We start from the raw sequence: 27,982 nt of genomic DNA on the forward strand, positions 1-27,982 counted from the left end.
TAAACCCATTATATACATTTCATTGACATGCATTATTCAAAGAAAACAATTTATTAATTCATTCATCAGAGGATTACTAAACGAAAACATTACAGATAACATCAAATTAAATGCCCTACAGGCTTACATCTTTCCAAGCCAACACTTGGATACAAAAATATGAGTTCTAACTCAATACAAAAAAAGCCCTAGGCTTGAATGTTTACATGTACTAATAAATAAAGACAATTAACTAAGATAGTCTTCTTCATAATCCAGAAGCCAAACCCTCCCAAGCTAAGTCCCTGGAGGTATTTTATCACCTGAACCTGAAATGATGTTCCCATATAGGGTGAGCCACAGCCCAGTAGAAATATACTAAACCACATATAAGCAATGAATAAAGCAATAGCATTCAACAGATGGTTAACCAAGATAATCAATTACTTCATTTTACAGTCTCATGACACTATTGTCTAACACATGTTTTACTTTCCAATTTTATCAACATGGCTCAGAACCTGGCCAAACTTACAACAGTGAATTACATATATCATGTTCACATCCTTCGAATATCAACAAACATATGAGACTCAAGCTCAAATCAAAACACTTCATACTTCTAGATTGATACACATTTTAGTGCTGTATCAATAAAACACTTCAATATAGATAAGCACACATAAAAGTGATGCTAATGGAGTCCATCCCCTATCTCCTCCCAAACAAAATCCGGTTTAGAGGTCCATCCCCTATCTTCCCCTAAACCGTGGAGTACATCCCCTATCTCCTCCCACACAAAACAATGTATGCAAATGCAATGCTCAATCAATACATGTATTTTCTGTATCAATGCAATAGTCAAAATTAATGACTCAACCAATTGTGATTAGTTTCAGTTATTCCTAATCCACATGCAATGTCTACAACAATCACGACTATCCTCCACCGATAGCCCAAAACAGTTATTTCTAAACTGAAAATAACTATTGTCAACAATTCAATAGATAAATGATTCAAATTATCCAACTACGCCATTTAATCAATGAATTCCCCAATTCCATGAATTTAACCATCTTTTCCCAGTTCCATGAATTAATTATACAAATTAATTTAATAATACAACTAGGGTTTTTCCCAAAATTTACCAAAGTATCCCCAACATATCAAAAGACCAAGGCTTAGAACAAAACCTATAAAATGGAGTAGGAAATCCCTACCTCGAAGAGAACAACCCAAATGGAGAAGACAAAGATGAATACCCAAATACCAAAGTGCTCCAAATCGCCAAATGTTCAGATTAGATGGAAGCCCTCGACTCACTCTATCTTTTTAATGAAGGATCTATGGTAGAAACACACCCTAAGTGGATCAAATCTAAGAGAGAAGGTGTGTATAGGGAGAGAAAACTCGTAACTAGGGTTTTGGAATATGAAAGTGTATGAAAAACAGATCTGAAACACGCTGCTGCCTATTTAAACCTGACAGGCTCGCTCGAGCGAAGACTTGGTCGCTCGAGCGACCAGACACAGAAAAGATACGCTCGAGCCAAGAAAACCTTGCTCGAGCCAACAACCCAAAAGCTCGCTCGAGCGAAAGAAAACTCGATCGAGCGAAGAACTCAAACCCTCAGGTCTGTAACCAGACTCACGCTCGAGCGAAGGAACTATTGCTCGAGCGAAGAACGAACTAACTCGCTCGAGCGAAGAAAAGCTCGCTCGAGCCAAGAATGCACAGCTACAGGTCCAAGTCAGACGCAACCTCTCGCTCGAGCTACCAAACCCCGGCTCAAGCGAATAACCAAAAATAACATCTCGCTCGAGCGACAAACTCCTCGCTCGAGCGAAGACCCAAAATTCTGGACAGCAACACTTGGTTTCTAAACCCAACCAACCTGAAACAAACCTGCCCAGCACATCCTATAAGTTCAAATGAGCAAATAAGGAACAACAGCAACAACAATACTATGACAGAATCTACGGAACCTAAGTCCGGATACAATAATCAAATGGGAGAAGACCGGGGTCGCTATATATTCCAACCAACTGCACAAACAATGTAATATGTAATTTCTTCGTCCTATAAATATATAAAGACAATTATTAGAATTTGTAGATGCTATTTTAATAAAGTTGTTGCTTTTTAAACTAAGTGTTGCGAGTTTTTCTACTAAGTGTAAGGCGTATTCGGCTCTAACTCCAAATCTATGGGTCCAAATTACATTCCTTCAGTTCTCAGGAGTACTATTTGTCATGGGGAAGCTATTCATGAGAGGCACATGGTCGTTCGGAGGCTGTTTTGAATTTTTGCCCTCGAAAAGCTCTTTTTCGAGTAAGTTTAAGGTGTATTTGGCTCTAACTCTCTACCTACGGGTCCGGATTACATTCCATCAGTTGTCACAAGCCCTATTTGTCATGAAGGAACTGTCCGTGTGAGTCACACGGTGGTTCGAGCGCTGTTTTGAATTTTTGCCCCCGGAACGCCCTTTTTCGACTAACTTTGGGTAATATTCGGCTCTAACTCCCAACCTATGGGTCCGAATTGCATTCCTTCAGTTCTTACAAGTCCTATTTGTCATGACGAAACTATCTGTGAGAGTCACATGGTCGTTCGGAGAATGTTTTGAATTTTCGCCCCTGAAAAGCTCTTTTTCGAGTAAGTTTAACGTGTATTCAGCTCTACTCTCTACCTACGAGTCCAGATTATATTCCGTCAGTTGTCACAAGTCCTATTTGTCATGGGGGAACTGTTCGTGTGAGTCACATGGTGGTTCAGGAGCTGTTTTGAATTTTCACCTCTGAAACGTCCTTTTTTGACTAAGTTTAGGGCGTATTCGGCTCTAACTCACAACCTATGGGTCCGAATTACATTCCGTCAATTCTCACAAGTCCTATTTGTCATGGCGAAGCTATCCGTGTGAGCCACATGGTTGTTCGGGGGCTGTTTTGAATTTTCGCTACCGAAATGTCCTTTTTCGACTAAGTTTAGGGCGTGCTCGGCTCTAACTCCCAACCTACGAGTCTGGATTACATTCCGTCAATTGTCACAAGTCCTATTTGTCATGAGTGAAATGTCCATGTGAGCCACATAGTGGTTCAGGGGCTGTCTTGAATTTTTGCCCCCGAAACGCCCTTTTTCGACTAAGTTTAGGGTGTATTCGGCTCTAACTCCCAACCTACGGGTCCGGATTACATTCTGTCAGTTGTCACAAGTCCTATTTGTCATGGGAGAATTGTCCATGTGAGCCACACGGTGGTTCGGGGATTGTTTTGAATTTTTGCCCCCGAAACGTCCTTTTTCTACTAAGTCTAGGCGTATTTGGCTATAACTCCCAGCCTACGGGTCTGGATTACATTCCGTCAGTTGTCACAAGTCCTATTTGTCATGGGGGAACTGTCTGTGTGAGCCACACAGTAGTTCGGGGGTTGTTTTGAATTTTTGCCCCCAAAACGCCCTTTTTCTCCTAAGTTTAGAGTGTATTCAGCTCTAACTCCCAACCTACGGGTCCGAATTATGTTCCGTCAGTTCTCACAAATCCTATTTATGATCGGGAAGCTATCTGTGAAAGTCAAACGATCGTTCGAAGGCTTTTTTGAATTTTCACCCCCGAAAAGCTCTTTTTCAAGTAAGTTTAAGGCGTATTTGGCTCTAACTCTCTACCTCCAGGTCTGGATTACATTCCGTCAGTTATCACAAGTCCTATTTGTTATGAGGGAACTATCTGCGTGAGTCACGCAGTGGTTCGGACGCTGTTTTGAATTTTCGCCCCCAAAACGCCCTTTTTCGACTAAGTTTAGGGCGTATTCGGCTCTAACTCCCAACCTACGGGTCCGAATTACGTTCCGTCAGTTCTCAGAAGTACTATTTTTCAAGGCGAACCTATTTGTGAGAGTCACATGGTTGTTCGGAGACTGTTTTGAATTTTCACCCCCGAAAAGCTCTTTTTTTAGTAAGTTTAAGACGTATTCTGCTCTAACTCTCTACCTACGGGTCCGGATTACATTCCTTTAGTTGTCGTAAGTCCTATTTGTCATGGGGGAACTATCCATGTGAGTCACTCGGTGGTTCGGGCGTTGTTTTGAATTTTCGTCCCCGAAATGCCTTTTTCAAGTAAGTTTAGGGCATATTCAGCTCTAACTCACAACGTACGGGTCCGAATTACATTCCGTCAGTTCTCACAAGTCCTATTTGTCAATGCAAAGCTATCTGTGTGAGTCACATGGTTGTTCAGGGGCTATTTTGAATTTTTGCCCCCAAAACGCCCTTTTTCGAGTAAGTTTAGGGCGTATTCGGCCCTAACTCCCAACCTACGGGTCCGAATTACGTTCTGTCAGTTGTCACAAGTCCTATTTGTCATGGCAAAGCTATCCGTGTGAGCCACACGGTTGTTCGGGGGCTGTTTTGAATTTTCGCCCCCGAAACGCCCCTTTTCAACAAAGTTTAGGGCGTATTCGGCTCCAACTCCCAACCTATGAGTCTGTATTACATTTCGTCAGTTGTCACAAGTCCTATTTGTCATGGGGGAATTGTCTGTGTTAGTCACACGGTGGTTCGGGGGCTGTTTTGAATTTTCGCCCCTGAAACGCCCTTTTTGGAGTAAGTTTAGGGTGTATTCGGCTCTAACTCACAACCTACGGGTCCGAATTATGTTCCGTCCATTCTCATAAGTCCTATTTGTCATGGTGAAGCTATCTGTGTGAGTCACACGGTCGTTTGGGGGCTGTTTTGAATTTTCACCCCCAAAACGCCATTTTTCGACTATGTTTAGGGCGTATTCGGCTCTAACTCTCAACCTACGGGTCCAAATTATGTTCCATTCATTCTCACAAGTCCTATTTGTCATGGAGAAGCTATCCGTGTGAGCCACATGGTCGTTCGGGGGATGTTTTGCATTTTCGCCCCCTTAATGCCCTTTTTTGGTTAAGTTTAAGACATTTTCGCCTCTAACTCCCAATCTACACGTGCTGATTACATTTTGTCTATTGTCACAGGTCCCATTTGTCATGAGTAAGCTGGTTGTGACATCCGTACGGTGGTTCGGGGGCTATTTTGGATTTCGCCCCTTGAATGCCCTTTTTCGGTTAAGTTTAAAGCGTTTTCAGCTCTAACTCCCAACCTACATGTGCTAATTACATGCCGTCTGTTGTCACAGGTCTTATTTGTCATGGGGAAGATGGTTGTGATATCCATATGGTGGTTCGGTGGATGTTTTGCATTTTTGCCCCGTTAATGCCCTTTTTTTGGTTAAGTTTTAAGCATTTTCGGCTCTAACTCCCAACCTACACGTGCTAATTACATTCCGTCTATTGTCACAGGTCTTATTTATCATGAGGAAGCTAGTTGTGATATCTGTACGGTGGTTTGGGGGCTGTTTTGCATTTTCACCCCCTTAACGCCCCTTTTCGGTTAAGTTTAAAGCCTTTTCGGCTCTAACTCCCAACCTACACGTGCTAATTACATGCCGTCTATTGTCATAGGTTCTATTTGTCACGGGGAAGCTGGTTGTGATATCCGCATGGTAGTTCGAGGGCTGTTTTGCATTTTCACCCCCTTAATGCCCTTTTTCGGTTAAGTTTAAAGTGTTTTCGGCTCTACTTCGCAATTTACATGTGCTAATGACATTCCGTCTATTGTTGTAGGTCATATTTGACGTGAGGAAACTGGTTGTGATGTTCGTACGGTGGTTCGGGGACTGTTTTGCATTTTTGCTCCCTTAACGCCTTTTTCGGTTGAGTTTAAGCCGTTTCCAACTCTAACTCCCAACCTACACTTGCTAATGACATTTCGTCTGTTGTCACAGGTTCTATTTGACGTGAGAAAACTAGTGGTGATGTCCGTACAGTGATTTGAGGGCTGTTTTGCATTTTCGCCCCATTAACGCCCTTTTTTGGTTAAGTTTAAGCTGTTTTCGACTCTAACTCCCAACCTACATATGCTAATGACATTCCGTTTATTGTCACAGGTCCTATTTGACGTGAGGAAACTGGTTGTGACGTTTTTGGCTCTAACCCCCTTAACGCCTTTTTTGGTTAAGTTTAATGCTCCTTAGGGATGATCCAAGTTCCATCACATTTTTCCAAACATTTCCAATCTCTACTCAATTTTAGATCCAAACCCAACTTTAGCGGCATAATTTTAAAAATATCACTAATAGATATACTTTTAGGGAAAAAATATTTCATACAAAAAGGATTTACCTTTTCAAACGAAAATTTTGATTTCAAAAGGATAGTGATTTAATATTAAATTTTCAATTTGATCACTAAAAATACAATAATGACAAAAATTTGTCATTTTCGTCCTTAATGTCTTTTCCCCTCCTCTAAAACCTTAATTTATTGTAGTGTTGGTTGTGACATGAATTAAGAATTGGCATTAACACGACAAAAATATGAGAGCAATACTACATTCACTAAAATTTTTACTAAAACACATGTGTCCATCTATCATTTGATGTTTCAAGAATGTCTAAGAAAAATAATATACATATCTACTTTTTAGATCTACTTTTTATGTCTAGTGATATGCAAATAAGACGATTGATTGATGATTTAAGAATAAATAAGAGAAAAAATTAATTTAGATATTTTAATAAAGTGTCATATCACTATGTTTAAAAAATGAGTCTAACATTAAGTGATGAAAAGCCATGATAACAACACTGCATTCCTAGTGGAAACACTGAAAACATCGACCTGCAACTTCTTCAATTATCAACTTGTAATTTGTAGACACCCCATTTTTGACCGTCCTCAAGACTTGGACGTCACCGTTTGAACACCCGGTGATCATCCATGTTTGTGTTCGTTTGGAGTTCCCAGAGGTCTCGGCTACGTGCCTTGCCTCAGGATCTCCGAATTCGACCGTTTAGTGTCTGGTTTTGCACCAAACACTTGAATCTTGCCTTGGAGGGGCAGGGAATGCCTTGTGAGGCATCTCCACACACCACCGGCCATGGCCAGAGGCCACCGGCTGGTTTTTGCTTCCACCGGCAATGTATATTGCCGGTCGGCACTATTTAGTGCCGGTCGGCACTCCCTTTTGCCAAAATGGCATCTTTGGCCGGCCGATTACTGTGCATCTGCTTTTGCAGATATTTTATCACAGCTGTCTTGCATTTGGCTCCCCTCCATACACGTGTATGGAGGGATCTCCCTCTTTAGAAGCTTGTCTTGTAAGCATTACAAGACAAGAAGTTCTATAAGAGGAGCCCTTGTCTCCTTTGTTCAAGATTAGAGACTTTAGACATTTTAGAGACAAAAAACACAGAGAGAAGCTTTGGTTTTAGGGTTAGGGTTAGATACACATTCTATCTCTCTTTTACTCTCTTTGTGTTCTAGGTGTTTTAGTCCATACTATTGCACACAAACACCTAGTGTTTCACCTTCCTTTGGCTACTAAGGTTCTAAGGGGGTGGTTTTGGTGTTTTGGAGCCAGATTCAAGCCAAGGAGGGCTATTGGAGCATCATTTGTGAAGGTGGTCTACAAGGGTGAGAAACTTCCCTTTTATTCCCCATTTTTGCATTGCTTTTCTACCTATCTTTGAACTGTTTTTGTGCTTAGTGTATAACATAAAAAGTTCTGTTTTTTAGCCCTCTTGATTGTTTATTAAGAGTGTTTTGTGGTTTGGGTTTGTTTGACCCCTCCTAAGCCTTGTAAGGCCCCATTTTGTGCTCTTTTGTGTAAGTTTCGAGACTTTGGTGTTTGGGCCTCGTCACCACTGAAATCTTGAGAGATTTCAGTGGTGAAGATGGTGCCTTGAAGTCTCCAAAAGGAGAGGGCCACCCCCTCTCCTTGTTGTCCTTGAAAGGGACCCTTTTCGGCCTCTCGAGGGAGCATCATGATAGAGTGTGTATTGATCATGTCTTGGCTGTTTTCCATGCTTATTATGCCATGATATAATCTTGTTGTGTGTTGGTTTTGGTACACCATGCATGCTTAGCATACCTACCATGTAATGCCTTGTTATTGCCTCAATATGCCTTAGGTTGTTAGCCTTTGCTCTAGCATGTTTTAGGCTTAGTCTTGTGAAGGTTTTGTGCTCATTTTACCATGTTTTAGGTCTGTCCTAGGTTGTTTGGGTCGGATTTGGCATGCTTAGTATAGCCCCTTTGCATCCCGGCTTGTTGGCCTTAAGTATGTGAATGTATGACATGACATTTTTGCATTGATTTGGTGGTTTGGGACCACCCTACATGTTATTTCAGTCCCCTTGGCATGCCCATATGTTTGCCTTAGATGTCTGCTTAATGCTTTGAAAGCTTGTGTAGCATGTTCCTTGGCCATTGTACATGTCTTCGAATTTGAGCCACTTAGATGCCATCTAGGGGGCCCCCTTTGCATGGTCTAGGTCTGTCTTGAACCTATTTTAAGTCCTTTTAGCCTTGTGAGGCTTGGCTGGCTTAGCCATGGTTCAAGTCCCTTTGACTTGCTTCAAGTACTTGGGCCATTTATTGCATACTTAGTCTGTTTTGTTTGCTTGGTTTGGCACCATCTTAACACGATTTTCAATGCTTACCTTGCATGCCATTAGCCCATGTTATGCCACTCTCAAGTGTGCTTGAGAGTTTCCTTTTTATGCTTAAGTGTTGGTCCTTGTGTGCATGCATGTTTGCATGCCATTTAGCCCTCATTTTATAGCACTGTGGGCACTGTTTTGGGCCTATTTAGAGTTGCCCAAACCATGCTCAAGTTCACCCTTTTGCTTGTTTGCATGCTTGCCTCGTATACTAGCGTGCATACTTGTTCACTGCTTGTTTGCTTGCATTGCCATGTTGCCTGCCTAGTCAACATGCTTAGGTTGCATTGCACGCATGCATTGCCTCTTGATCATCCATGATTGAGGTTGAGTTCCTCATTTGTTTGTTGGTTTGCATTGCATTTTGAAACCAACGTGCACACTTGGTCCTTTGGGCCATCATGCATGGAAATGCGTGATTGGTGGTCCGAGAATCGAGACACATGCCCTTTTGAGTCACAAGCATGATAAGGGACATGATTGGTGCATACATTGCTTGAATTGTATTGCCATGCAAGTTCTGTCCTCTGCTGCTGTGAGTTGCAGGTTCTGCAGGCATTCTTTGCTGACCGGCAGTAAATCACCAGCCGATGGATTCATTTTGTGCCGGAGATCACAATTCACTGCCGGTAGTAATTCTATTCAGCCAGTGATGTCTCTCAGCATCCAGAGAAGCAATCCTGAGGTTTTGGCAGCCTCCAGAGGAGTAAAGGAGGGAAAACAAAGGCAGACTATGCATGGCGGTGCACTTCCGAGCAGGACCCTAGCATGCGCTGCATCTGGCTCTCCTTCCGAGGCGGTTTACTGCTTTTCCTAGTTTGAATTAGTTTGTTAACTAATTAGGAAATTTGTAATATTTAATTAGCTTGCGTTGTTAATTATTTGTAATATTTATTTGGTCCCTCCGAGTGAGGGCAAATCTGTAATAAGTGTGCGTGAGTGGTGTGTGTGTCTTCCAACTCCCACTTCTTTCTTCCCTTTTACTTACCTGCTTTGATGGTTAGTAATAGGTCATGTTTAAATTAGCATACCTTATGCTATGCATGCGTGCATCCATGCATTTGTATCGCATGCATCAGGCTCGGTACATCACGCTAACTGCATTTGTACTTCGATTCCAAATTGAATACGTGCATCAATTGATTGGCTGCACTTCACATGCCATGTTTAGGTTAGCCGAGCCTATTCTAAGTACATCTTTTATGTGTTGCATTTGTCAATTTGACATAAACTAGGACCACGCATGTTTGCTAAGTAGTTTACTGTTTTAGCACGGAGTACATTGTAAGTATTTGCGCTTTAGCATACCGCATGCGTGTGAATGCTATCATGACAGCATGCTTACCATGTGGCTAGACGCTTATGTGATAAACTGTTTGAATGCTTGTGGGTGAAGGTTGGATTGTTTGAGTTGGAAAAACTCGTTGAAATCCGTATTTTAGCCTACTTGCGAGTAGCAAATTGCAAAATGTTTTTCAAGACAAACGGATATGCAATGTTTATTTCCAAATTAGACGATCTAGTCTATACTTGTTTGCTGTGCACATAACATAGTAATGCTAGGCTAATAAATGGATTAAAAACACATAACGCTTTCAAAAACGGATATCACGGTTAGTAGAGGCCGATCTTCGGATCGGGCGAGAGGGGGTGCTCATAGCTGACCTTCCCCAATCGTACCCTAGCTCCCAAGCCGAGACAACTCCGGTGATGACGGACATGTGGCCTTTGGCACCGAGTCAGGGTTTCCTAAATTCCCCCATTAAAAAATATTTAGGTGGCGACTCTGTATCTGGCAAAGCAGTCCATGTTTGGCACTACTTTTTCAAAAATCTGTTTCTCAAAACGATTTGCCGGATTTGGACTCTTTGGTTCAGATTAAGAACCGTGACACAAATCGAGTCCGAACTGTAGCGAGGTCCCCTCGCGGACGTGTTACAGTTTCTGGCGACTCTGCTGGGGACTTTAGAGAGCTTGACTCGAACTCGTGATATCCTATTTTGATTTCATTTATGTGTCTCTTTGCATTGCATGTGCATTGGTGCGCCTAGGACACCGTGTTTGCCATCTGCCATTCCTGAACGGTTTGCCGGAGGCTTGTCTTGTCCAAGCATGACCATAAGGCTGACCGGTTATGGGCTCTGACAGTATGGGAACACAAACCCCGGTTTTTACCGGGGCACCCTTTTCGACCACTCGACCTAGTGCATATTCGTATCCGTAGTGACCATTCCAAACTAGGACAGGTTGCTTACCCGATGCTAGGTTGTTTGAAACTGCTGCGTGCATAGTGGAACCCTTGTTCCTGACAAAATAGGACAGGGAAACCCTACCCCAACATAGGGGTGTTTTGGCTCTCTTTACTTGCTATATGCTTTTAGAATGTATCTCTACAGGAAAATACATATCAGTTTGCAAGTTTGAATATCGGGCCCGAGGGTACCAGTATCAGTGTTGTTGAGAATCAGTTATCTGCGGATATCAGGTTCAGTTTTAGGGACAGTGATTTCTGGGGAACAGTGATCAGTAGTGGAGTGCAGTTGTCCGGCTATGCCCGTATCCGATCTGTTTGGGCTGAAATGCTGCTTGTTTTCCCTTTCAGTTCAGAGAGTTCAGAGAGTTGATACAGAATAGCTGGTGTTCCCCCTTGCTGAGGCAGGACTTATGACGACACAGAATTCAGAAGAGTTCGTCGTTATGACGACTGCATTGGATCAATGGATCACTCTGCAAAGTGAGACCAACATTGATATGCCACATCCACCCAGGTCGCCTGTTGTGCATCCGGTCTGGGCCCCCCAGTTGTATCAGGCTCGTGAGCCCACCACCTTTGAACTAATGGGGATGATAGGTGATCTCCAGAGGTCTGTGGCGGATCTTGCCTACGAAATGTCAGCTTCACCTCCAGCCGCACCGTATGCCGGGAGTTTTGTACCCCAGGAGCCCCCGCTGTTGGAGCGAATTGTGATTGAACTTAGCCAACCGGAGATGGCCTCCAGCTATGGCAATGACATGCCGACATCGACCCAAATCCTCGATCAGGCTGAGGCCAAAGGAAAAGACAAAGCAAAGATAGATGCCGATCCCATCGAACAACTGCTGTGGGCAGTCGAGGCTTTGAAAGCCGGGGGGATGAATAAGCAACAGATATCCGCAGTTGTGGCAAAAACTGTGGAGGATGCTTTCCCCACTCCACCCGAGGGTAGCTCAAGTCAGTCGGAAAATCGGGATGGGCCCCGTCATGCCAGAATAGTTTCTCCTATTCTCGCCCCTGCACCTGGGAAAGATCAGAAAGCTAAGGTGGCGCCTGCCGACCCTTTCGCTTGTGCGGCTAGTAAGAGCGCTCAGACTCCAAAGTACCTACCCCGGGGGCACAGGACCTTTCATGCTCTCTACATGCCTCTGTCCAAGGCACTTCAGATCCTTGCCGAGAAGGGGCACCTTAAACCCTTGGAGCCTCGTCCTCTCCCGAAGAATCTCCCCGCTACGCATGATGCTGCTCAGTACTGCGCGTACCACCAGCAGACAGGCCATGCTACCGACAATTGTTTCCGCCTCCGTCATGAGGTGCAAGATTTGATCGATAACGAGGTTATCCTCCCGCCCACCTCAGCCAAGTCCGTTACCACCCAGTTATTGGATTTTGAGGACACAGATACTGCAAGTATGTAATCAGAAAGTGAACCACCTGCGGGCGGCATTCGGCATATTTTGGATGTAGCGTCTGGCATGCATTTTTGAGCATCGGTGAAACCGAGTTTTGTAAATTCTGGCTTGGGTATCGAGTCAGTCTTTTGTTTTGAGTTTGTCTCTCTGTTTTGAGTCAGTCTTTTTGCTTAAGGGTCTGTCTTGTTGTATCGAGTCAGTCCCCTTTTGTATAGAATACCAGGTGATTCTAGGGTTGTTGTCCCGAACACCATTTTGACTTGTAATTACCTGTTTTGGTTTTTGAGTCTGTTTCTGCCGAGGGGCCAGTTATACCAACAAATTTGAATAAAACAGCTGTGGCCATCTTATTTCCGTGCTTGCTTTCAGTATAAGTTAATTGTGCCAGAGGACTTGAATGGACTGACAGTACATCTCGCCTGCTCTCCTGCGTGCCAAACTCATTGCATTAGCCTAAGTTTTTCCAAAACCCCTTTTGAACACTGCGGTGATAAAAACAAAGTGGAAGGAATTCCTCCGGGTTTTGCAAAATTTTGATCATTATGAGAGAAAGAAGAGCATGCTAAGCCTTTTTTTAATGAATGAAACCATGCTTGTCAGCGTGAGTACTGAGAAGGACCCTGGCTTGATCCAGATTGGTTCCACACTATCTTCGGCACGAGCGATTCGTCGCTTTCTTAAAAACTTTCAAAAACAAATGTTTTACACGGCCCTGTGAAGACCTGTGTGGAACCGCTCTTGAGACTGTGCAGCCTAGGATCGCTCTCAGCCTCAAGATTCGACCTGTTCGTTTTGAGCCACGAATTCATCCGGAACATTTAACGATCAACTGTCGGAGGAAGCCCGCGTGGCCAGTTCTGAAGCAGCCCTCGAACAAGAGGCACCAAAGTCGAATAAAAAAGATTAGATCTCACTAGAACAAGCTCGTCGAGCAGCCATGATGGATTCTTCTGCAAATCATTGCAACAGTCGTTCTCCTAGATATAAAGAGGCTTCAACTTCAGAAACCATTTGGCATGGACTTGTTACACTTTTTACCCTTTGAGAGGCTCGCTGGGCCGAAAACCCGGAAGGGCGACCCAGGCAAAAGTTAGAGCAAGAGAAAAATACAAAAAAGCAAAAATACAAAAGAAAAAAAAAAGAAGCAAAAAATACAAAAAAAGGAAAAGAAAAGAAAAGAAAAGAAAAAATATACGAAAAAGAAAAGAAAAAGAAATGAACAAAAGAAAATAAAAAGAAGCTCGCAAGGTCGAAAACCCGCATCGGGCACCTTGGCGAAAGTTAGAGCTTGAAAAGTGAAGGTTAAAATTCCCGAGTGTACCTTAACCGGAACTACGTAAGGCTTGATTCTCATGTTTGGGATACGTAGGCAACTTCATCATGAAGTCCAGCCCCCAACGCTTTCATAGCGTCTCAGTCCATGCAATGGTTCCGATTTCATCCCAAAGTCTAGTCGCCAACACCTTCCAAGGTGATTGTGTCCATATATCTGTTATGACCGTCTTCGTTATCTCTGTGTCCAAGAGTTCGACCACCGCCAATGAAGACTGTCTGCGGACTGCTGCGGCATCGTCCAAACAAGGGGCAACTTTCCGTTGCCACGAGTCGTTGTGAGCCGCCATCCAAACCAGGGGCAACTTTCCGTTGCCATCCACCCCCTTTAAGCCAGGGGCAATTTTCCATTGCCTCCGATCCGAGGTTGCGCATCTCAAAGGGTAAGTTCCATGCTCGTTGAGCATCAGCCGTTTGCAAAAATAGTTTTTGAAGATTTTTACTGAGTTTGACTATTCTCTCGAAAACTATTTCGTTTTCCAAAACTGGACCATTTTCTTGGACCCAAAAAGGAAAATTTTCAGTGCTTGTAGCCTGACTTGCATGGTTTCCAAATCAAAAATCGAACAAGTACGTTAATCCGACTCTCATTTTGATCAAAACTGTTTTAGTAGAAAACCCAAAAAAAAAAAAAATGGTCAAAATGATGAACTAGGGGCACAGTTGAGTCAGGCGTTCTGTCTTTCCCCCCGTCATCAACGTACTTGCCAGGAGGGCACTCTACCCACCAGAAGAAATAGCTGTAAGCTAACGGTGTCGGGCATGAACCCGCAACTTCCTATTCATTCATTAATCACCTTGGGGAGGGACGAAAAATGAGAGAATAATAGAGAGGTGTAAGTTGAGAGAAAGAGCAAGCCAGAGGGTTTTGAGAGAAAAACCGAGCTTGAGTGCCAGAGTGATGTGAGAATCACAAATGAGAAAAGGGTGGGAAACAATGTCCAGGGAAACTGGCTCCTCGTGATCCGAGGTTCCCCGTATTCATTCAACGCGCCTGTGTGTCGTGTCTTTTGTTTCGTTTACCACAACCTTTGTTCTAGGTTTCTCTCGAGCGTGTCTCGTTGTGTTTTAGGTCGTGTACCCTTTTGGTTGAGTCCTCCCCGCTATGTTCAGTTGTAGGCTCGATACCCCGGTTTGAAAAACCCTTATTTAATTTCAAAAATCGTTTATACTCAGAATGCTGTGCCATTCTCTATATTTGAGCGTGCTTCAACTCCAACCGGTTCCATCTTTGAGCTCCGTCTTGTCAGGTTGGGTCGTTCGCTCAAGATTTGCTATGTGCAAAATGAACCGAGCGCTGTGTTACGGGCTGTATGCAGATTAATCCCCAACAGTGTAAGGGCTGTGTGTCCAGAATCAGGCAGTGGGTTGCTTGGGTTATTTTGCTGTTGGCTGTTTAGTTATCTGATTATTACAGTGCAAGTGTTCAATTTTCAGACAACCAATCAATTTCATTTACATTGAGGTGTAATATGGTGTGATGCGATGCGAAGTATGAAGTGTAAAGATATACGGATGTAAACACTTTTTCAGATAAAAAGCCTGTTTCATTTCATCATCTTTTCAAATATACAAGTTTTGGAAATAAAAACCTGCCTGCGGCAGTACAAAGCATCTAACTACCAACAAAAGAGAAAAGTACAAGAAAGAAAAAAATAACAAAAATCTGTATCCATGACGAGCACTCCGGGGGCTATCGGTCTGTCCTAGTCCTCTTCCTGGACGAAGGTCCAGGGGCATCATCAGCATTGTCATCAGAGCCCGAGCTAGTGCCGTCTCCGGTCTCCGCCTCCGACTTTGCCTCCGCCTCCGACCCGTCATCCTCATCGTCGTCATCATCGGCGACTGGAGCTCGCGAGCTACTCCCGATATGAGTGCGCCCCGCCTTGGTGCGGGGAAATGCTCTGCCCTCCTCATCTTTCCCTTGAGCGGGGACGGAAGGTCCAGCTGGAATGCCTCCTACAACGGGAATCTAGAAGGGAGGCTGAAAAAAATCACAAAAGGCAAATGCATCAGTATGCCGTGAGCAGTTTATCAGTGCAGAATGCAGTGTATGAGTATAGCATCAGAATAATGTGAGCAGTGTATCAGTACAGAATGCAGTGTATGAGTACAGTGTGAGAATGCCGTGAGCAGTTTATCAGTGCAGAATGCGGTGTATGAGTACAATGTATGAATGCCGTGAGCAGTTTATCAGTATAGAGTACAGTGCAGAATGCAGTGTATGCAGTGTATCAGATACTGTGAGATCAGTGTATCAGGTGTTGTGCCATGCATCAGATTACGTGAATAAGCTTGTGAGTGATTTGAGGCCGTGATCAGAAGAACATACCGGAATGCTGTAGAGGGCCAGGAGGTCAAAGGTCCGCTGAAGCATCCCCATTATGGAGGCATTCATCTCCAATGACTGCCGGGTATACTCAGAAGAAGCCTGCAAAAGTATCAGATGCATTAATACTCTTTGGAATATCAAATAAACTGAAATGAAATGACTGTACAAAAATGCAGTAATACATACTGGAGGCAAGTCGGGGACACCGACGAACTCGTGATCAGCCGGTGAAGGGGTGGAGGGGCAAAGGGGATCTAATAGGTCGCCCCACCCTGCCCTCGGAAAGTCAATGAAGCGGGCAGAGCAGGCCAACCGGTCCCCCGTCCTCCCTGAACTCCGCCCCTGCCACGGGCTCGAGCCTTCCTCAAAGCTCCTGCTCCAGCTGCCGCTCCTACCCCAGCTGCTGACGCCACGGGCCTGGCTCCCTCCGTTCGACGGCCGCCGTTCAGAGGTCGTATAAGGTACGTCTGCAAGTACTCTCTGTAGTCGCCGATGCCTCTGAAGCGGGTCGCCTCCCAGCCGATAGTATAATCGGCCATCTGCTCGGTAGTGAGCCTCTCGGTCTCGCTCATATCCTCAAGAGGGTGAACTGGGACTATCTGCTCCGGTAACCTTAGGGTCTGGCATAGAAAACGCTCACCCAGGTACCAAGCCCGACAGACCGGGCCCTCCAGTAAGATCCGAAAACGCGAGGTCTCCTCAGCACCGGCAAATCGGCCCCGCATCATCGCCGGCAACGGAGCCCACGGCTGCCAAGTGATCTGAAAGTGACATACAGTTTGTTATCTATCGCTATTGAAATATGCAGTGGAAAGGCGAAGCTTAAATGAACTGCAAGTAAAACATACCTCGGCAGGGGTAATGGTGTCGAAGAAATGGCGGAAGAAGCTGAATGTCTCTCGCGGCCTCCGGGTGCATCTCCCTTCAAAGCGACGCGAAAAGGGGACGACCAGAGGAGTCTCCGTCGCCGGCACGTGAGCGAGCCTAGGAAAGTAGGCATAAACCCACAACTGCAAGGTAAATACCAGTGCATTTATCAGATAAAGCAGAATATAGAGTAAGAGCAGAAATAGCAGAGCTATGTGTATGCAGTGTGAGCAGTGTACAGTCAGTGTAAAGCAGAGTATGTGTGTGCCGTGTGTACAGTATACAGCGAGTATAAAGCAGACTACAGAGTGTGCAGTGTACAGAATACAGAAAGCAGAAAGCAGAAATGTAAAAAGGAAAGAAGACGTACCTCCCAGACACGCCAATAGCCCCCGAGCAGCTGTCCGCTGCCGCGGGAAGCTGAGCTCATATATCCGTAGAGAGTGGCCAGAGCGGCGCCACCCCAGTCATAATGCAAGATGTCCCTGACGTCCGCCAGTGCACTGAGCAGGCAGAGAGGCACGGTGTTTGCCCGGTCGGCGAAAATGGTCGTCCCAAACAAGAACATGAGGAAGCTGCGTGCGTACCTCTCCACGGCCTCCGGAGTCATCGGGGCTGCATCAACAAGGGTGGGCTGGACCCTGAACTGCACCTCGAACCAGGAATATCGGACAAAGCCTGGACGGGCGAGAGGTGGCGCCTCACCCAGCAGATGGACCTGAGCGGCAGTCCACTCGTCCATGTCGACATTAAAGGGGATCGGATCACCCCTTACCCCGATGCCTGTGAGCATCGAGAAATCGTAAGGGGTCACCGTCATGTCCCCTGCCGTGGAGAAATGAAATGAATCGGTGGTGTCCCACCACCTCTCCACCAGAGCGGCGAGGAGAGGTCTGCATGTAGTGAGCCTGGAGAGTCCTCTGCAGAAGGCGCCGAAGCCCGCCTGATCCACTATGCGACGGACCGCGTCAGGAAGCTCGCCGTACCACTCCCGAGCGCCAGTGTTCCCATACCCGCGAATGGTATGGGAATCCCCCTGTAAACAGAAAATAACAACTGCAAGGCAACGTTCAAAATGCAGTTTTAAGAAGCATACAGATGTAGCATGCGTGCAAGTTTAACAGATTCAGACAAATACCGGGTGCCGGTGTGCTTACAGTGAACTACAGCGTGTGATGTGTCAGCGTGTTTGGATGGTTCAAAACAGATGTAGCATGCGTGCAAGTTTAACAGATTCAGACAAATACCGGGTGCCGGTGTGCTTACAGTGAACTACAGCGTGTGATGCGTCAGCGTGTTTGGATGGTTCAAAACAGATGTAGCATGCGTGCAAGTTTAACAGATTTAGACAAATACCGGGTGCCGGTGTGCTTACAGTGAAATACGTGTGATGCGTCAGCGTGTTCGGGTAGCTCAGTACAGTATAGCATGTGTGCATAGTTTGACAGATTCAAGCAAATGCTGGGTACCCGTGTGTGTGCAGTGAAATACAGTGTGCGCCGTGTGTTCGGGTGATTCGGAGTTAGTGCAGTGTGCGTGCATGTGTCAGTTTCAAGCAGATATCAGTTGTATGCATGTTTACGATCAACTACAGTATACAGGGTATCTGAGCTAAAGCAGTTAAAGAGCATAAATAAGCTACGACAGTTTTGTGCCCTACATTGCAGAAAGTAAAACAGAGAGAAGAGAGTTACCTCGGAAGCGCAGAAGGACAGGTGGGAGGTAGGCTCACGCAATAATAGCTCGGGTGGCACGTGCCTCTCGAAGCTCCGAAACTGGCGAAGTCCGTCAGGGGGCAGAACATGAATCGCCGGTCGGTAAGTCGCCGGGTCGAACGGGCGCTCGCTCAAAGGTAGAAGCTCGACCCCGGGATCCATCTCATGATCCGGGGGAGTCCCGCCGCGTGGAATGTCGTCCGCCATGTCGAGAATGATGAGAAAATAGCCGGAGGAAGGAAAACCGAGCTAGAATACGAAAAGTCAACTGAAAAGTCAACCCCCGAGAAGGTCGAAAATGGCCGGAAAGGCCGAGATGTGAAAATGGTACGGAAATTGAGAGGAAAGCGAGGGGAACAAACCCCAAAAAGGTGGGAACGGCAAACGAGGCACCGAAACAAAGATTTGTTCGGTTGAAAATGTCTGAAACGCGAAGAAATTGCGAATCCGACGACGAAACGGGCGTAGAACGCGAAGAAACGGAGAAAAGAAGAGAGGAAAACACTCTAGAGAGAGAGGGTGTGAGATTTCGGGGGAAGAGGAAGTGGGAAATAGGGTTTAGAAACCCTATTTTAAAACACCCATGGTGAAATGTCGAATCTGCCCCGACTCAGGAACATTTTGCCGGTCGGCAACATTTTGTGCTGGCCGGCAGAATATTGTGCCGATGGAATTGAATGATGGCCGTTGGACGGCCGGTGACTCATTTTGATGGCCGGTGGACATCCGTTGGTCTTCTACAGTGATTTTGGAGCTTCCTACACCATTGTTTGAGTTATGTGGGGGGTCCAGGGCCTTTAGTGCTCAAAACAGTGCAAAACAGTGCGCTTCCGACGCTCAGCCGGCCTCCGTTTTGACCTCGGACCGTGTCTTCTGTGCGTAGCACTCCAACTCATGCAATGTTGTATCCTTTGGTATCCTTTTTGCCTGTTACAAGATCCAAAAGTTACCCCGTGTGCGTTGCATGCGTTCATCGCATTATTTCGGTGCATTACATCGCGCTATCATGCGCCTCGCAGTTGCATTGTTATGCACATACTACATGCGTTGTAACACGCACCCCTTGCATTATCATGCACATCTCTCATGCATTGTCATTGCATTTTTATTACAAGCATTGTCATGTATTTCAATGCATACGTCGCCTCGCGCATCGTTCGCGTTGTCGTGCATTCCCTTACCATGCATTGTCATGCATTCTGAAACACGTGCGTCGTTACGCATTTAAATCCGTTCGTATCATTTTACATTCCGTGTGGCATGCGTGTCACACTTTGCATCATTTTGCATCCTATGGGGCATGCGTGTCTCATTTGTGTCACTCCCATCGGCACGTGTGCCTCACTCCCATCGGCACGTGTGCCTCGTTTGCATCGACATGTGTGCCTCGTTCTCATCGGCACGTGTGCCTTATTTGCATCGGCACGTGTGCCTCACTTGCATTAGCATGCGTGCCTCATTTGCATTGTCTTACATTCCTTGCGACCTGCATTGTCTTGCATCCATTTTGCATTGTTATGCATGTTAATTACATTACCTGCGTAGACCGCATGTTTGTAATCAATTTCATTACTTGCGTAGACCGCATGTTAATTACATTACCTGCGTAGACCGCATGTTTGTAATCAATTTCATTACTTGCGTAGACCGCATGTTAATTATATTACCTGCGTAGACTGCATGTTTGTAATCAATTTCATTGCCTGCGTAGACCGCATGCCAATTACATTACCTGCGTAGACCGCATGTTTGTAACCAATTTCATTACTTGCGTAGACCGCATGTTAATTACATTACCTGCGTAGACCGCATGCTTGTAATCAATTTCATTACTTGCGTAGACCGCATGTTTTGTTTGCGTAGACCGCATTATTGTTCAATTTCATTACCTGCGTAGACCGCACGTTTTGCTTGCGTAGACCGCATTATTGTTCAAATTCATTACCTGCGTAGACCGCATGTTTTGCTTGCGTAGACCGCATTATTGTTCAATTTCATTACCTGCGTAGACCGCATGTTTTGCTTGCGTAGACCGCATTATTGTTCAATATCATTACCTGCGTAGACCGCATGTTTTGCTTGCGTAGACCGCATTATTGTTCAATATCATTACGTGCGTAGACCGCATGATTGTTAAATTCATTACTTGCGTAGACCGCATGGTTGTCCAACTTCGTTGCTTGCGTAGACCGCGTGCTTATGATCAAATTCATTGCCCGCGTAGACCGCGTGCTCCATTTACACATCTGTACCTTCACAGCATTGTTATGCTCTCCACTTGCTTTGCACTGTCACGCATTTCGAGTACACTACTATGCATGTTGTTAACAATATTGTACCTGTTAAGTTTGTTTTCTTTGCAGGCACGATATTGTATGTACGGTTCATTTAAGGCTGGTGCAACCAGACGAGCCGCACAGGTATTGTATCCTCCGAGTGAGAAGTATCGAGAATTGCATAATTCTCTTACATCCTTTCTGCATTGTAGTGTAGTTTGGTGTATGCTAGCTTAAAGTTGTCGCATGTATGCTTCATTACAGCTTTCTTTGCATGATCATAAGTTATGCTCGGCTTCGTGCATTGTCTTGCATTTTGCCCCTGCCTTCGGGCGCATACCTAGTTTGTCATGCATGTTTGTCTAAGTCTTCGGCCTTGTCAAAAATGGGTCGTCTCTGGGCTTTGACATTCACTCCCGTCATTGTTATGACTTTCGAGTTCTGTCAAAGAGGGGCAACTGTAGACACCCCTTTTTTGACCGTCCTCAAGACTTGGATGTCACCGTTTGAACACCCGGTGATCATCCATGTTTGTGTTCGTTTGGAGTTCCCGGAGGTCTCGGCTACGTGCCTTGCCTCAGGATCTCCGAATTCGACCGTTTAGTGTCTTGTTTTGCACCAAACACTTGAATCTTTCCTTGGAGGGGCAGGGAATGCCTTGTGAGGCATCCCCACACACCACCGGCCATGGCCAGAGGCCACCGGCTGGTTTTTGCTTCCACCGGCAATGTATATTGCCGGTCGGCACTCCCTTTTGCCAAAATGGCATCTTTGGCCGGCCGACTACTGTGCATCTGCTTTTGTAGATATTTTATCACAGCTGTCTTGCATTTGGCTCCCCTCCATACACGTGTATGGAGGGATCTCCCTCTTTAGAAGCTTGTCTTGTAAGCTTTACAAGACAAGAAGCTCTATAAGAGGAGCCCTTGTCTCCTTTGTTGAAGGTTAGAGACTTTAGACATTTTAGAGACAAAAAACACAGAGAGAAGCTCTGGTTTTAGGGTTAGGGTTAGATACACATTCTATCTCTCTTTTACTCTCTTTGTGTTCTAGGTGTTTTAGTCCATACTATTGCACACAAACACCTAGTGTTTCACCTTCCTTTGGCTACTAAGGTTCTAAGGGGGTGGTTTTGGTGTTTTGGAGCCGGATTCAAGCCAAGGAGGGCTATTGGAGCATCATTTGTGAAGGTGGTCTACAAGGGTGAGAAACTTCCCTTTTATTCCCCATTTTTGCATTGCTTTTCTACCTATCTTTGAACTGTTTTTGTGCTTAGTGTAAAACATAAAAAGTTCTGTTTTTTAGCCCTCTTGATTGTTTATTAAGAGTGTTTTGTGGTTTGGGTTTGTTTGACCCCTCCTAAGCCTTGTAAGGCCCCATTTTGTGCTATTTTGTGTAAGTTTCGAGACTTTGGTGTTTGGGCCTCTTCACCACTGAAATCTTGAGAGATTTCAGTGGTGAAGATGGTGCCTTGAAGTCTCCAAAAGGGGAAGGCCACCCCCTCTCCTTGTTGTCCTTGAAAGGGACCCTTTTCGGCCTCTCGAGGGAGCATCATGATAGAGTGTGTATTGATCATGTCTTGGCTGTTTTCCATGCTTATTATGCCATGATATAATCTTGTTGTGTGTTGGTTTTGGTACACCATGCATGCTTAGCATACCTACCATGTAATGCCTTGTTATTGCCTCAATATGCCTTAGGTTGTTAGCCTTTGCTCTAACATGTTTTAGGCTTAGTCTTGTGAAGGTTTTGTGCTCATTTTGCCATGTTTTAGGTCTGTCCTAGGTTGTTTGGGTCGGATTTGGCATGCTTAGTATAGCCCCTTTGCATCCCGGCTTGTTGGCCTTAAGTATGTGAATGTATGACATGACATTTTTGCATTGATTTGGTGGTTTGGGACCACCCTACATGTTATTTCAGTCCCCTTGGCATGCCCATATGTTTGCCTTGGATGTCTCCTTAATGCTTTGAAAGCTTGTGTAGCATGTTCCATGTTTTGGCCATTGTACATGCCTTCGAATTTGAGCCACTTAGATGCCATCTAGGGGGCCCCCTTTGCATGGTCTAGGTCTGTCTTGAACCTATTTTAAGTCCTCTTAGCCTTGTGAGGCTTGGCTGGCTTAGCCATGGTTCAAGTCCCTTTGACTTGCTTCAAGTACTTGGGCCATTTATTGCATACTTAGTCTGTTTTGTTTGCTTGGTTTGGCACCATCTTAACACGATTTTCAATGCTTACCATGAATGCCATTAGCCCATGTTATGCCTCTCTCAAGTGTGCTTGAGAGTTGCCTTTTTATGCTTAAGTGTTGGTCCTTGTGTGCATGCATATTTGCATGCCATTTAGCCCTCATTTTATAGCACTTTGGCCACTGTTTTGGGCCTATTTAGAGTTGCCCAAACCATGCTCAAGTTCACCCTTTTGCTTGTTTGCATGCTTGCCTCGTATACTAGCGTGCATACTTGTTCACTGCTTGTTTGCTTGCATTGCCATGTTGCATGCCTAGTCAACATGCTTAGGCTGCATTGCACGCATGCTTTGCCTCTTGATCATCCATGATTGAGGTTGAGTTCCTCATTTGTTTGTTGGTTTGCATTGCATTTTGAAATCAACGTGCACACTTGGTCCTTTGGGCCATCATGCATGGAAATGCGTGATTGGTGGTCCGAGAATCGAGACACATGCCCTTTTGAGTCACAAACATGATAAGGGACATGATTGGTGCATACATTGCTTGAATTGTATTGCCATGCAAGTTCTGTCCTCTGCTGCTGTGAGTTGCAGGTTCTACAGGCATTCTTTGCCGACCGGCAGTATACATTGCCGACCGACAGTAAATCACCAGCCGATGGATTCATTTTGTGCCGGTGATCACAATTCACTGCCGGTGGTAATTCTATTCAGCCGGTGATGTCTCTCAGCATCCAGAGAAGCAATCCTGAGGTTTTGGAAGCCTCCAGAGGAGTAAAGGAGGGAAAACAGAGGCAGACTATGCATGGCGGTGCACTTCCGAGCAGGACCCGAGCATGCGGTGCATCTGGCTCTCCTCCCGAGGCGGTTTACTGTTTTTCCTAGTTTGAATTAGTTTGTTAACTAATTAGGCAATTTGTAATATTTAATTAGCTTGCGTAGTTAATTATTTGTAATATTTATTTGGTCCCTCCAAGTGAGGGCAAATCTGTAATAAGTGTGCGTGAGTGGTGTGTGTGTCTTCCAATCCCCACTTCTTTCTTCCCTTTTACTTACCTGCTTTGATGGTTAGTAATAGGTCATGTTTAAATTATCATACTTTATGCTATGCATGCGTGCATCCATGCATTTGTATCGCATGCATCAGGCTCGGTACATCACGCTAACTGCATTTGTACTTCGATTCCAAATTGAATACGTGCATCAATTGATTGACTGCACTTCACATGCCATGTTTAGGTTAGCCGAGCCTATTCTAAGTACATCTTGTATGTGTTGCATTAGTCAATTTGACATAAACTAGGACCACGCATGTTTGCTAACTAGTTTACTGTTTTGGCACGGAGTATATTGTAAGTATTTGCGCTTTAGCATACCGCATGCGTGTGAATGCTATCATGACAGCATGCTTACCATGTGGCTAGACGCTTATGTGATAAATTGTTTGAATGCCTGTGGGTGAAGGTTGAATTGTTTGAGTTGGAAAAACTCGTTGAAATCCGTATTTTAGCCTACTTGCGAGTAGCAAATTCCAAAATGTTTTTCAAGACAAACGGATATGCAATGTTTATTTCCAAATTAGGCGATCTAGTCTATATTTGTTTGCTGTGCGCATAACATAGTAATGCTAGGCTAATAAATGGATTAAAAACACATAACGCTTTCAAAAACGGATATCACAGTTAGTAGAGGCCGATCTTCGGATCGGGCGAGAGGGGGTGCTCATAGCTGACCTTCCCCAATCGTACCCTAGCTCGCGAGCCGAGACAACTCCGGTGATAACGGACATGTGGCCTTCGGCACCGAGTCAAGGTTTCCTAAATTCTCCCATTAAAAAATATTTAGGTGGCGACTCTGTATCTGGCAAAGCAGTCCGTGTTTGGCACTACTTTTTCAAAAATCTGTTTCTCAAAACGATTTTCCGGATTTGGACTCTTTGGTTCAGATTAAGAACCGTGACACAAATCGAGTCCGAACTGTAGCGAGGTCCCCTCGCGGACGTGTTACATAATTGAATGATTTCTCATATCTTCAAACCTTAGGGGAAACATCGATTCTTTGGCCAACTTGACTGGAAATGAAATGCATATATGCATTCAAATGTGAAACCATTACCATACTAAGAATAGCTACAGCCAAAGTGATTTTCTTTTTCTTAGGGTTTACCACTTGATCTTTTTAGGATCCAATCTGAAATAATAAAAAGCTATTGCATGACTAAACAGGACACTTGTTTGTTTATAGAAAGAGCACAAAAATTACCTTTGGCCTCTGCTGAAGAATCAAAATGATCTAATCCTTGGAGTAGGCCCAAAAAGTTACTACCACTGGCTTGCCTAGCATAAGAAAGGGGCAGAACCAAACAGTTAGTGTTATGACCAACCAACATAGCGGCTAATTCTTTTACATCATTTTTACATAGGATACTTTGATAGGGGAAGGAGAATGGGGTTAATAGACACCTACCAGCGGACACTGCACCAAGCAGTGCTTAAGAGTTGCCTCTAGCAGTTGTAATGGGGATGAGGGAGAAAGAAATAAGAAAGTGATATATCCTAGCTAAGAGGACAAGTAACATGTATATTCCCAAACAGGTCTTAAATTGATTCCATACCAAGGAACGGGTTTGAAGTTTGGAATATTCAGAACTTATAAAGCACTATTCATAGCTTCTAAATTACAATCAACAATTCTTGACAATACCCCCACTGAGAGAGAGAGAGAGAGAGAGAGAGAGAGAGAGAGAGGTACAACAAATATTACAACAATTTTCCTTCTTGATGAAAACCAGCAAAGTTGTTTGGGAGAGAAATCAAATATACATTGGTTGTACAAAATTATAAAAGAAATTATTCAAAGGATATAAACAAACAATGCAACCTTGTGAAATGTGAACCCAAAAAAGTTGCAAATACTTTGGTTAGTAGCTATGATATCCATGCACACACACACACACATGTGCATGCCTTATTACAATGATCTAAGTAAAAATAAATAATAAAATGACAAGGCAACAAAAATAGAGTAAAAAAATCACCTATAAAAATTACCTCTAGTGATAATTCAAACAAACATTAACTTATCAAAAAAACAACAATTCAGAACAAACAGTGGAGAGCAATGAGAAAACACCAATGTTGATGAATTAATGTGCCAGAGCAGTTGAAATGGTAACGCAGAAACTTTAGCAAGAATCTTGTATATATTTCATTCTTTCACTTCTTTGCTATTGACCTTAACCTATGAAGCACGGACACGGACACGACACAGACACGACACGACACGGACACGTAAAAACGCAAATTTTCAAAAAAATAGGGGACATGACACGCTAGGGACACGTTCAATATATATAATTAATTTTATTTATTATATGTCATAAAATTATTTTAAAAAATCATTAAAAGGTAATAAAATATACAAAATAACACTATTAAAATTATAAAAAATAAATATTTAATTGATTTAACATCACATTCACAAATAACATAAAATTGCATTCCATCAATACATAACATATCATTAGAACTACGACCCGTAGCCATTGTTTTAGAATTAAAAATTGGTTCCTATAATAAAATTAATAAACTTACATTATTAAAATTTTATACCCAAATAATAGAAAAGAAAAAATTAAATTAGAATATAAAAGAAAAAAATAAAAGAAAAGAAAAAATAAAATAAAAGAAAAGAAAAAATAAAATACAATCAGAATAAAACAAAAAATAAAATAAAAGAAAAAATAAAATCAGAGAAAATAAAAGAAAAGAAAAAATGAAATGAAATTAGAGGCTGAGAGAGAGAGAGAGAGAGAGAGAGAGAGAGAGAGCGACTGACGATCGACGAGAGACGAAGAGGAATGAAGATCGAAGAAGAATAGCAGCGACGAAGGGCGAGAGACGACTGACGATCGACGAGAAGTGACGACCGACGAGAAGAGAAGACGAACGACGAATCGATCAGGTCCTGTCTTTTCCTCTCTTTCTCACCCTTTCTCTGCTGTTTCTGTTCTAATCGAAGTAGATTAGGGCTGATCTATTTTTACTTATTTACAAATCGACCCCAAATTTTTTTTGTAAATTGTGAAATTACCCCCGAAAGTGTCTATAACGTGTCCGAAACATGTCCGAATGTGAAAAAAAAAAAAAGGGACACTCTCTGCTGCGTGTCGGACACGTGTCCACCGTGTGTCCGACGCGTGTCCGTGTCCGACACTGGTACGGAGCCCTCGGAGAGGTGTCCGTGCTTCGTAGACCTTAATTGAAACCAACTTCATATCATGCCCATCTAAGACTAGTGGAGAAGTACAGCCTGTTCCTCAAGATAAGATCATAAGAAGAGTCAATTTTGAAAGCTTATATCAAAGAAACATTCAACAACGGAACTTGACAGATAAATGAATGAATGGAGACATTTAGTCTTTCCACACAAAAAGGTGAAAACTAGTTAAAGTAAATCCAATAGTTTTGTGTTGTTAACAATAATAATACCCAGAAATGTTACAGAAACGTACACTCCTTCACCAATTCAATTCTAGTTGCAATATTACCGTTGACGCTGGGGTAGATGGTTATTTTGGAACAGACAATTGTTTTCTCCTCACCCAGTGAAAATTTCAAATCAACCTGAATATTTATAATTACAGAAGAAACCGAAATGTCATTATCAAAATTACAAGTATTAATAATACATTTTGAATTCAGATATGAACTTATTTTTTGATAAATAATTCATTGGACATGTCCATTTTGGATTCTTCAACTTGCTTTGGTAAGGGTTCTGTTGCAACTGAACAAATTAGCCTCTTGCTGAATTGCTTGGCCTTCTAAAAAAGGTTGAAATTCTCATGAAAGCTAAATTTGCATTACAAAGCAAAAAAAGTGGCAAAAAAAAATCAAGAAAAACCAAGTATATGTAGAAAAACAATAAGAAAACCAACTATCAACAGTCAAACTGAATGTATGCAGTACTTTCTCATTTACAAATAATGATTTACAAAAGAAACAATGAGAGGGGGAAAAAATTAGAGCAGCAACAATAACAACAGAAGCAACAATGATTTGTGAACCCATATGGAAACAAAGGAAAACTTAGAATATGACAAAAACA

The 27,982-nt window shown here is 43.7% G+C and overlaps 1 long non-coding RNA gene across 4 annotated transcripts in view; it reads right to left on the reverse strand.

Annotated features, from left to right (window-relative positions):
- The window catches only part of LOC145804478 (uncharacterized), a 44,459-nt gene extending 18,888 nt beyond the window's left edge, over positions 1–25,571 (reverse strand). Inside the window, exon 1 of one of the 4 annotated variants that reach the window (XR_014346264.1) lies at positions 25,136–25,569. This is a non-coding gene — a long non-coding RNA (uncharacterized LOC145804478). Of the gene's footprint in view, positions 1–25,135 lie in introns of all 4 variants that reach the window. The other 3 variants (XR_014346266.1, XR_014346263.1, XR_014346265.1) reach the window with 3 other exon arrangements.
- Positions 25,572–27,982: the final 2,411 nt, after the last annotated feature.

Source organism: Camellia sinensis, chromosome 12, assembly GCF_055761805.1.
Source record: "Camellia sinensis isolate YWXY chromosome 12, ASM5576180v1, whole genome shotgun sequence".
In the NCBI taxonomy this organism is placed as follows: domain Eukaryota; kingdom Viridiplantae; phylum Streptophyta; class Magnoliopsida; order Ericales; family Theaceae; genus Camellia; species Camellia sinensis.